This window comes from Lemur catta, chromosome 1, assembly GCF_020740605.2.
Source record: "Lemur catta isolate mLemCat1 chromosome 1, mLemCat1.pri, whole genome shotgun sequence".
NCBI lineage: Eukaryota > Metazoa > Chordata > Mammalia > Primates > Lemuridae > Lemur > Lemur catta.
In genome coordinates, this window is record NC_059128.1 from 37,772,265 (window position 1) to 37,784,430 (window position 12,166).

At 39.1% G+C, this 12,166-nt stretch overlaps 1 pseudogene; it reads right to left on the reverse strand.

The window, feature by feature from the left end:
- Window positions 1-604: 604 nt before the first annotated feature.
- On the reverse strand, window positions 605-10,947 carry LOC123650325 (annotated as a pseudogene).
- Window positions 10,948-12,166: the final 1,219 nt, after the last annotated feature.

Here is a 12,166-nt window from a genome sequence, read left to right on the forward strand (position 1 = left end):
GTATCCAAGTTTTTGTGTTTTTTTTCCTCTGGTTTTTCTAATTGTAACAGTTATTGGTAATTCTTTGTAGAGAATTAGAACATACTGCTACTTAATGTGATAAAAATCATCCTTGAGCCTACAAACCAGGGAGAAATATTAACATTTCTCCTCCTACCCCACCCCAACTTCCCTTTCGTTGAATTTTTCTTATATCATCAGCATTTTAATGGCTACATGGTATTTTTATTATGTGAAAATAACCGTTTTTTGTTATTTAGTTTTTATTTAATAATCATAAACTTAACGGTGCAAGTGAGCTAGACTTGGAGGGGAATAAGGAAAATATGGAACCCAAAGAACTGCAGCAAGAGCACAAAGATTATAGGATATTGTATGCAGATGGGGTAGAGGGTGTTCTCCCCAGCTACAGAAAGAATAGTCTGATCTGGAGGGTAAGATAAAACAAAAGCCCACCAGGTGTGATGGCAAAAGCCTATAGTCCCTGGAAGGCTGAGGTGGAAGAATCCCTTGAGCTCAAGAGTTGGAGGCCAGCCTGGGCAACATAGGGAGACACCCCCCTCTACAGAAAAGAAAAACAAAAACAAAACACAGGCCAAATTGATTAGAGTTGTCCACAGTCTGCAATGGTGATCTTGCTGGTCTTGCCATTTCTAGACCCAACGCGCTCCATGGCTCCCACGATATTCATGTCCTTTCTTACCTTGCCAAAAACCACATACTTGTCATCCAACCACTGGGTCTTGGCAGTGCAGATAAAAACTGGGAACCACTTAGGTTCAGTTCAGCATTTGCCGTGAACAAGATGCCAGGACCTGTATGCCTCAGGATGAAGTTCTCATCATCAAATTTCCCCCGGAGATGAACTTGCGCCAGTGCCATTATGGTGTGTGAAGTCACTGTCCTGGCATGTAAACCCTGAAATAATTCTGTGTAAGCAGGAACTCATATAACCAAATCCTTTCTTTCCAGTGCTCAGAGCATGCAAGTTGTCTGCTGTCTTTGGAACTCTGTGTACAAACAGCTCAAAAAGAGATATGACCCAAGCAAGGTCTCACCATCCACGGCCATGTGGAAGAACACGGTGGGGTTGACTATGGCTGGCACCAGTGTCTACCAGGCAGCCTAAAGGTAACCATTTCTATTTAATCTCTATTATAGAACAAATCATTTCTACTTTTTTCGTATTATCAATAACTGTGATGGTACATCCTAGTTCAATTTTTGTGCCCATCATTGATTATGTTTTTAGAAGTAAGTACAGGGTAGGAGGATATAAATGCTTTTAATACATATTGCCAATTTGCACAGATACTTGTTTTTATGACTTGTAGATGTTATGGTTGATGTTTCCTATTAGCCCACATGGGTCTGGTATCCACTCTGAGAGAATTGAATCATGACCTGAAAGTAACTTGAAACAAATTTAATAATGTTAATGAGGTAGTTTAGAAAACTATCGAGTAGGAATGAGTGTCCAAGGGAAAGGGAAACACTTTCTGTGGACTGTAGTTATCTGGCCTTCTAGGATATGCTAGGTGTATTAGTTTGCTAGGGCTGCTATAACAGAGTACCACAGAAATTTATTGTCTCACAGTTCTGGATGCCCAAAGTCCAAACTGCATTCCAGTCGGTAGGGTCGGTTCCTTCTGAGGGCTGTCAGGGAAGGAAGGATTTTGGCCATCTGCACTCTATATTTCATCACATCATCTTCCTCCTACACGTGTCTGTCTCTGTGACTGAATTTCCTCTTTTTATAAAGACACCAGTCATACTGGATTAAGTCCTACCCTAATGACCTTACTTTAACCTGACTATCTCTGTAAAGACCCTATGTCCTAATGAAATCACACTCTTAAGATCCCAGGGGTTGGGACTTCAATATATGATTCAACATAAGAATGGAGGGTGGGTGGGAGGGGTATACAATTCAGCCCATAACAATGGATAAACCCAAATAAGGGAAAACTGGTTTTCTTGATCTCAGCAACAATGCTTTGTGTGTTACGGTCACATAGATGTTAAAGCAGTTGAACATCTGATTAGGAAATAAAGATAGAAGTGAAAAACTGAAGATAGCAACCTGAAACTTTTCAAGAATAACAGAAACCAAAAAACAGGGTGCTTACTGAATGATGTAGAAGCCTTGATGCTGATTGTTTTGGGGTTTGTTTGAAGGCTGAGGTCTTGCCTCCAGGTACACGGTCCTGTCACTCTTGATCATGAATTCTCAGATGAAGACTCTACCGGCCTTCCATTGGTAAAAATTTCCTGGCCATACATTTTAGACAAACCATCCTAAGTTAGCTTTCAAAATATCCCCTACTGAGAGTGTCACACAATTTTCATTTTATTTTTCTCTTTAAACATCATCTCTGCATGGGCTCTTTAACCCTAAAATGGGCAGTCCATGTGTGGCTAAACCTTGTCTATAAGTAAAAGATGGGCTGGGTATTCCATAGAGAGAAAATTCTATATACTCTTTTGGTTTTTGTAGCTGTCTTTGCTGGGAATTATCCTGCAGATGTGTTCTCCTTTGTGGCAGAAATATTACAGTGTGTAGGATTTATATAAGAGGCTTGTTTCACAGCAGGTTGTGCTAGCACTTAGACACTGGATTTGAAGATTAGGGGCGACTTTAGTCCTGTCTTACATGAGAACCTTGTGATGTGGAATTTCTCATGGAAAGCCACGCTTCAATACAATGTCACGGCATATCATCTTTGTGAGAGTATTTTCTCTTCACCAAACTGTGATTGTAACCTTTTCTCTTGGGTTGTCTGTGCCCTCTCCCTGTGTCTCAAGCTCCTAAAATAATATTTTGGGTTGTCAGAAGACTAACCACCCAGTTAAAGGGGAAAAGGAGATATTGGAATGCTTTATTCTGGCTTTGCTTTCCTGCAAGTGACAGGTTTTCTTCTCTGAGATTTATGTTATTGCTTTAGAAAATTATACTCATTTAAATCTAAACATACTTAAAGCAAACAAAATATAACCCCTTTACTTTTCACACATATGTAACGGTGATTCTGAATAACAGGGTCGTTTCCCTCTTGACTTACACATGTAAGTTAACTATGCTTAAAGCTACATCACCTCTGGCTACAAGCTCACTAGAATTTGTAAGTTGAGTAGCTTTGAGTAATGTCCTTGCTAGGATGGGAAACTCTAAAGAAAACCCAGATATTTCAGAGGTGAACATAGGATTTTTATTAAGTTTGATCGTGTCCTAATTCACTAGTGGCAGATCCTCACGGCCATCATTTCAGGAAGCCTTTTTGCAACACTTATCCCTACTTAACATGCACGTGAAGAGTTCTCTGCTAAAGGCAGAGCTAGGTCAGTAGTATGCTGGGACTCCATGGCACTGCCTCATGGAAAGAAAATCCATTGTCAAATTTCAGGAATTTTGTGAGCCAGTTGTTAAACGTAGCCAACATTGAAAATTAAATCATATAAACTTACAATTAAATAAATAATATTGAAAACAAAGATAATAAAAATATTCAAAACTTACTACTTGTTGATTGTTACTACCTTTTACTATGATTTATGCTCTTGAGGTTTTCTGTGAATCTGAATGGTGGAAAAACTATGTCATGATGTGCTGCTGTACATATCTTCCCAACTCCACGTTCAGTGACATCATACGGGTAGCAAAAAGTCAGTCATGGTGGAAGTATTTATGACACAGAAATCTGCAAATGCTCAAGTAAAAGCTTCCCCTAGGGATCCAGTTGTTAAACATTTACTGGCATCTCCATCCCCTTGTGTTGGTAACAGAAGAGAATAAACCTTCCTCTAACTGCTATGCAATGCTCTGCATTTTTCTCTTGTGATTTCATTTTGCTGTTGGATTCTAGAAATGGAGTTCCTAAGTATGTGTCATTGTACTCCACTTGGGCAGAAGTAAGTGTGCCGTGAGATCGTGAGCTGAGAAGAGCCTAGCTCCTTACTGGGTTCAGGAGCCAAGCGTTTTTCCCCAAACAGGAAAGAGGAATTTGGTGATAGGTTTAGCAGGGGTAGTGGTTTTGAACCAGGAAAAGAAGGAAGTCAGCTGGGGCTGTTGTAGGTATCAGATGGAATGCAGAGAGAATTCTGGAATAACTACAGTAGCACTGAGGCTGCATGACCACACAGCATGCCCTTAAAACAGGGCCCCAGCATGCTGTCCTTAAAAACATTTTCACCAGTCTGCAAAATAATGATAAAAATAATCTTAAAAAAGACAGTGTATGGGAGAATTGCTTGAGGCCAGGAGTTCAAGATCCTGTCTCTACAAAAAATTAAAAAAAAAAAAAACTAGCTGGGCTTAGGGGTGCTCGACTGTAGTCCCAGCCTGTGGTCCCCAACCCCCAGGCGGAGGACTGGTACCAGTCCATGGCCTGTTAGGGACCAGCCCACAGAGCTCCTCTGGCAACCCCTGCCCCAGTCCTGTGGAAAAATTGTCTTCCAGGAAACTTACGGAATGGCAGTGAGGGGGTGGGCAGGGGACAGCACACAGCAGGGGGCAAGCAAACTTCATCTGTATTTACAGCTGCTCCCAATCGCTGGCATCACTGCCTGGGCTCTGTCCTCCCCATCCCCCCTTACGCCCCCCCCAATGGAAAAATTGTCTTCCATGAGACCAGTCCCTGGTGCCAAAAAGGTTGGGGACAGCTTGTCCCAGGTACTGGGAGGGTGAGGTGGGAGGATGGCTTGAGCCCAGGAGGTCGAGGCTACAGGTAGCTATGATTGGGCTACTGCACTCCAGCCTGGGCAACAATGTGAGAGCCAGTCTCTAAAAAAAAAAGACAATGTATAGCAATGTAGAGAGTTTCTTATGAAATGAAATGTTTTAATATAAAGGGCTGTTCTTTATTCTAGGATCATAGGTTAGTTATGTCAAGAGTAATAAAAACAACTTTATTAGCTGCCTAAGGCCGTTAGGAGGATGCAAACTACATACAGTCGTGCGCCCATAATGACAGACTGCGTACATGATGGTGGTCTCATAAGATTATAATACCATATTTTTACTGTGTACCTTTTCTCTGTTTGGATGTGTTTAGATACAGAGATACTTACCATTGTTACTGTTGCCTCCAGCATTCAGTAACATGTTGTATAGGTTTGTAGCTTAGGAGCAATAGGCTATACTATAGCTTAGGAGTACAGTAGGCTATACCATTTAGGTTTGTGTAAGTCCACTCTATGTTGTTGGCACACCATGAAATTGCCTAATAATGCATTTCTCAGGACGTATCCTGTCATCAAGCAATATATGACTATGTATAGGTGGTTTATATCTTAAAAATCACTTTGTCTCAAAAGTCCATTTTGGCTCATTTCCCTGGCTTGCATTAGAGAATGCTTCTTTTTTCTTAAAAAAAAAAAAAAAAAAAAAGATCAATGTTATAAATGATGATCAAGTTCCCAGGCTAGACCACAAAAACGAATGCATCCGAGAATAGAGTTGAGTCTATTGACCTTGTTAGCTGAGGTCTGAATGGTGGGGAAAGGGAGCAATCTTTGCAGGAATGAGAGCCAAAGAAAGGAAACAACATACTTTTTCCCTTTTCTAAGCCAATGGATGGTGCCCTAGGAAAATCTGAGCCAGCTGAAGTTTGTCCTCATCCTTGCCCCTACCTCACTTTATTCCTTGCTCTCTTGACAGCTGGCATGCCCTCTCCCAGGGCCTCCATTCCCTCACGGCACCCTGCATTCTCCACCACGGCACCTTTGCAGGACTGTCTGAATCCTAAAGTGCTCCAAGTTCCAGAAATTACTTGCTCCCTTCTCCCTTTAGTCAACTCATGCATCCATTTTTCCAACACAGTATCTCAGGAGTCACTGAACAAATTTACACAATTGTGTGAATGACTGGTAGCCTCTAATTTTCCAGAATCATCTGAATTTTTAGGAAACTTGTAAACACAAATTATCTCTAGTTGGCCGTATATCGTGAAATTAACCGCCCCCTCCCCGCCAAACACAGAGCAGAGTAAGAGTTTAGGGGAAAATAGTATTGGCATAGGGGCAGGTCCCACAGAGGCACTGTTACAGAATTGCTTAATCCTTCAAACTGTGTTTGTGAGTTTCACAAACTCCTCCCTTTGACCCACAGATTTTCCTGAACTGGCCAAAGCTGGATTTTAGCTAATCCTTGTTTTGATAATTGCCCACTGGTACAAGCAGCCCCAGAATAACAAATGTCTCAAGATTAAACATCACAATCCTCTAAACTTTTTCAGATTCATGCTTGAAAAGCTTCACATTTCCCACAAGAAGTTCTTATGGGAACCGTGGAGCTTCCAGCCATGAAAGGACGACAGTGTGTGGTGAAGTCTGTGTGTATGTGTGCGTGTGCACATAGACATGTACTGGGGTAGGCTGCAGGTTGCAGATGTATGGATGCATTCACAATTTATTAGTCATTTTGTAAGAAGAGCTCAGTATGTAATTAAACACACAGAGTTGTTATAGATTCTAGCTTTACCCAGTTTAAAAGACGTGTCTTAGCTCTAAAATCCATACTCTCATCTGAAATTCCTTCTGTCCAACTATTCTCTTCCCAGTCCAAGGTCTTCCCGCTGTGATTACTGAATGTACATCCTATTTACAATTCTAATCTCATTGCTTCTTTTTTTCCTAGTTAAATGGATTCTTACTCCCTAAATTTTCTACAGAACAGGTGACTTTGATGGTTGAATTGCCTTTAGAACTATTATTCACAGTTAACCAGAACTCTATTATGTCTAAAACAGCCTTTTCTCATTAGTAATAAATGCTCATTAATTAGCTATAGTTGTTCATCTACAAACATGAACATCAATGAGAAATCACAACCATCAGGTGTAACCTATAGAAGGGAGTTTGCCCTGATGTTGATTATTGTGGGTCATCTCTGATGTGTGCTAGATCTTGATCTTGCATTCAGAGATAGTGGGTGAACAGCCATGCAACAAATAGAACCACACATGGCCCCTGATCTTGAGAAACTGAGAGACTAAAAAAATAAAAATAAGAGTGCATTTTTCATTGCACCACAGGAGACTTAACCAGAGAAAAGGGGAGAAATCTCTCAGCAACTTGAGCACAGGTCAGAGGGAGGCTTTATTTTTTTAATTTTTTATTAAACATTAAAATTGATTTTAATTTGTCCAGCTAATTTCTTTCTATTTTTAGTAGAGACGGGGTCTCGCTCTTGCTCAGACTGGTCTCGAACTCCTGAGCTCAAACGATCCTCCTGCCTCAGCCTCCCAGAGTGCTAGGATTATAGGCGTGAGACACCATGCCCAGCCAAGGGAGGCATTTTCAATATGGAAACTGTGTTTCTGTTTGGGCTAAGTTGCAAGACAATAGAGTGACCATGCTTATATATTTTGCTAGGCAGCACCTGCTTACTTTTCATTCTAGAGTGTCACTATCAGATAGAAATATAATACAAGCCATCACATGCATACTTTAAAATTTTCTAGTAGCTACGTTAAAAAGTACAAAGAAACAAGAGAAATAGATTTTAATAATATGTTTAACCAGATATATTCAAAATATCATTTCAACATACAATCAACTTAAAATTATTAATTAACTTATTTACACCTTTTTTCATACTAAGTCTTCAAAATCAATTTGTATTTTACACTTGCCGGCACATCTCAGTTTAGACTAGCCATGTTTCAGGCACTCAATAACCACGTGTGGCCAGTGGCTACCACAGGGGGCAATGTAGATCTAGAACATTCCACTCCACTGCTCACATTTACTGAGGATGGGGTACTTCACTCTTTCTTGTTCTGTTGTCACCTCCTATAGCCAGAAATTGGTTGCAGGCAGGAAAGGGATAGGACAAACCATTTAAAAAGTTTTCTAAGAGGCAGTTTAGCAATACTTGTTATCATCCTCAGGTACTTAGGACTGAAGAGGGCCCTTTTTCAAAAGCAGACTTTCTTTGTGATGGATCAGAAACATTCTCTGCATTCTAGGGAGTTTGACTTATGTCCTTGCACTCTCATCACCCATTTGATAGGCCTGTGCCTGGCTTTTTGCACAGTTTCCTCTGTGGTTTGGATAGAGAGAAATTCCCTGACCCATACCATCTTTCCTATCTAGAACTACTTAAAGATAATTCACTCTGAAAGCATGTCCTTGTCTCTGGTCCTCTTTAAAATGCAAATGTTTTGCCTCCAGGGCCTGATGATAATAGCTTTCACTGGGGTTTGGGCTTTCCAAACCAAGCTCAAGGGCACTATTATACATCATGCTCTCAGCAATTTGTTAGGACTGGCACTTAGATGAAGATCAAAGTTTCTGAAAAAATCACAGAGATTTGATGATTAGTCTTTGGCAAAGAGTTTCAAATTTTATCGAGCATAGGAATCCTTGAGGCTGTATGTTACTGGCAGTGCCAAGGACTCACATCCTGAGGGTCAGGCCTGGCGTGGAGCTTCATTTTCAACAAGCACTGCAGGGCATTCTAGGGAAGAGGCCCTGGCTCTCTACAGTGTAGAAATACTGGTGGGGACCAGACCCCAGTTCCCTACACATGGAGCTCCTTGCTCTGTGTCATCAGCTGCCCCACATTAGGAAGTTAACACAACAAATCACTTGCATTTTAGTGTGACATTATATCTCAAATTCTTTTTGCCCATCAGAGAGTTTTCCTGGGCTGCATGGAATCCTGAATGCCTTCATGGGGAAAGCAGATGCCAGGAAGGTTTTGAAAAAGATAATAAAAGGGATATATAGAAGCTAAATAAAAATCTTGAATATCACCTAGAGTGATGTTCAGTTTAACATTGACTTATCTTTTTTCCCTATCCTCCCTCGATGGACTGTTTTTTCTTTTATTGACTTTATTACTTAACCGGTAAAAGCTCTCTTTAGATGCATTAGAAAATATAAATACACAAAAAGGAAGTTGCCCACAGACCCGTCACTCGGAAATGTTTGCTTCTTTCTCACAAAAATGAATTCTTAACATAAATTCTGTTGGCACCTGCTTTTTTAAAACTTTAATAATTATCTTAAACTTGTTGTGAGTTTTAAAATGTCTGCATCTAAATTATTGTTTTAATGATAGTTTCTTAAATGGTATACAATAATTTAATTAATGCTCTATTTTGGAACTTTTAAGTTGTTTTTAATTTTTTCTTTTTTTTAAAACAATGCTGTGGTAACGATTCTTTATATACATCTCTTTTGGGGATGAGCTTGAATATTTAATTTAAAAAAATGTAGAAAGCAGAAACTAATAAACACACATTTCCCCCTCCCCAGAATTAACTACTACTAATGTTTCAACACATTGTTTCTCAGCCTTTCCACGTATATAAATATTTTTTTAATATGCAAACATTCTTCTTTTAAAAAAGAAGATGAGAAACCATTCCAGGTAAAATGAAAATTCCCTTTAGCCACCACCTTCTCTTCTGGTCCCTCCTTCCTCTCTGCAGAGGAAATAACTATGAGTTTGGGTGAGTATTATAATCTGTTTTTATACATTTACATAATATATGTACCCAAAAAGTTTGGAATTTTTTGGTGCTTGACACTGGAAAAATTTAAAATTTTTGACGGTCTCATGGATGAAAGATAGCAAGATAACATTGTTTTAATTTAGTTTCTCAGATTAGCAATAAGATTAAGCATCTTTTCAATTTTTATTGTACTATGTACAATAATCTGATTATGTTCTTAGAAAAAATTCCTATCTGGTCAAAGGCTATATTTTAAGGCTTTCAGAATATATTTTGAAATTTGTATCCAAAAATTTTGTCATTGTTTATATGCTTGTCAAAACCATAATAAATAATTCATTTTTCACACTCATAAAACCCTGGATTATTCATTTTAATCTCTGTTAATCAGATAAGTAAAAAGTGTACATTGTTTTAATTTTTCATTTTTTTGAGTACTGGCAAGGTTAAATATTTTTTCTTTTTAAAAAATACATTTATATTTCTCCTTTTACATATCACAGTTCATGATTTTAGCCAACTTTTATATTAGGATATTCTTTTTATTATTTACCCACTGTCATAATTTACAAACATCTTCCCAGTTTGACTCCTCTTTTCACTTTATTTATGGCAGTTTTGTTATATACATTTTTTTAAATTTCAGGTTTTTAAATATTAGCATATTTCCATCATGTTTTCTTCCTTCTCTTTTATTTTAAACAACTTTTATTTCTTATCCCAAAATGCATGTTCATTATGAAAAAATTTTTAATATAAATGAATTAAAATAAGAAAGTAAAACTCATGCAATTTTACCACCTAGAGATAAGAATTGTTAACATTTCTTATTAACATTATTATTTCTATTCATATATAGTATCTATTCATACATACTGCTTATGTACTTTTTTACAAAACTGAAATCATATAGGACATAACCATTGCAATTTTTAAAATTTAAATGACATTACATGATTTTATGAATCATCAATTATAATGCTACATAATATTATGTTTGAGGATGTACCATCATTTATTTAGCCAATCTCTTATTTTTGAACATTTAAAGTGTTTCCAAAGATGATTACTTTTGAAAGAATCTGTATTGTTCCTTTATATGACAGATAATGTTTCACACACAGTCACTTCCCAAAGGAAGAAAATGGGCTCATTTGACAAATGTCAATTCATTCTATAACTGAAAATTTACAACATCCTGAAATATTAGATTATTATACTACCTTCCCTTTAGGCTACAGGAAATCCTAATCAATAAGGTAAAGATGTGGGTCCCTGGGATTTCCTCTACCTTCTCCAAGCCCTCAGCTAGTGGGGTCACGGTGGTCTCTCTGGACAATTCCCTCTAGAAATGTACACTGCCAGCCTGTACAGTTTTAAGTGGTGGCCCTGCGTAGGCCAAGCCACACTCGTCTGTAAAACAGGTGTGATTTGTGACTTTCTGGGAATCCTTCTGAGCATGGGATTCAGGGGTAATGCTGGCCATCGGTCCTCCAACTTCAGGGTACATCAGCGTCACCTGAAGGGGCTGTTAAAACACTCATTGCTGGGCCCCATCCCCATCATTTCTGCTTCGGTGGGTCTGTGGTGGCACCTAAGTATTTGCAGCTCTGACAAGTTCCTAGATGATGCTGATGCTGCTGGTCTGGGGACCACACTTTAAGAACCATTGGCTTAGGTTCTCTCCCTTCAGACTATCACATTGCAGTCACTGCTCCGCTTAAACCTCTTTTATGGCTTCCTCCTGTCTGTGGGACAAAGTCCAGACTGCTTGGCAAGGCACTCACGTCTTTTATGCTCTGGCCCGGAGCTGTTTCTCTCCAGACTCAGTCTTCACACTTGACCCAGCTCTTTGCCCCAGAAAGCTGACCTTATGGATGTGATTGGCAGGTTCTGTGCCCTGTGCCTGCTGGGTAGGCTGACAAGCGACTGGAGTTCTGTCACTTTTCCCTCCTTTGCCCCTGCAGACCAAGGGCTCATAATGACGTCTTGCTGTCACTAGTCCCAGGAGAGCTTCACCACCCCTTTTGGGTTCCATTATCCCTGCCCACACCTCTGTGGACAGTATCCTCATTACATTCTTTTTAATTACTCCCTTTTGAAAGCTCCTTCTCTTTCCTGCTGAGACTCTGGTTGATTCAGATCGTCCTTTTAATTTCCAGTTCCATTTCCCCTAACCTCCTTTCAGTTGGGCATTTCCCAAACACCATGTAGTTCAAAATTTCTTGCATTTGTCTATGCTTTTCCTCTGGCTGAAAAGCCCTTTCACCATTCCTTATGTGGAAATCTACTCCTCATCCTTTAATGTGAAGAGCAAATGTCCTTTTCTTCATAAAACTTTCCCCTTCACATCCAAACTTACTCTGTGTTTCTGGGACTATATGTATCTATGCAGCTTTATTGAGATATATGTCATATACCTTAAAATTCACCCACTTAAAGTGTATATAGTTCAGTGGCTTTTAGTGTATTCCCAGAGTTACACAATTATTACCACAATCTAATTTTAGAACATTTCATTACCCTAAAGGAAACCCTATACCCATTAGCAGTCACTCCTCGTTTTCCATTCCTCTTTAATCCCTGGCAACCACTAATCTCCTTTTTTTCTCTACAGTTTTGCCTATTCTGGACATTTCACATAAATGGGATCATACAATTTTGTGGTATTTTATGACTCGCTTCATCCATTTAGCACTATGTTT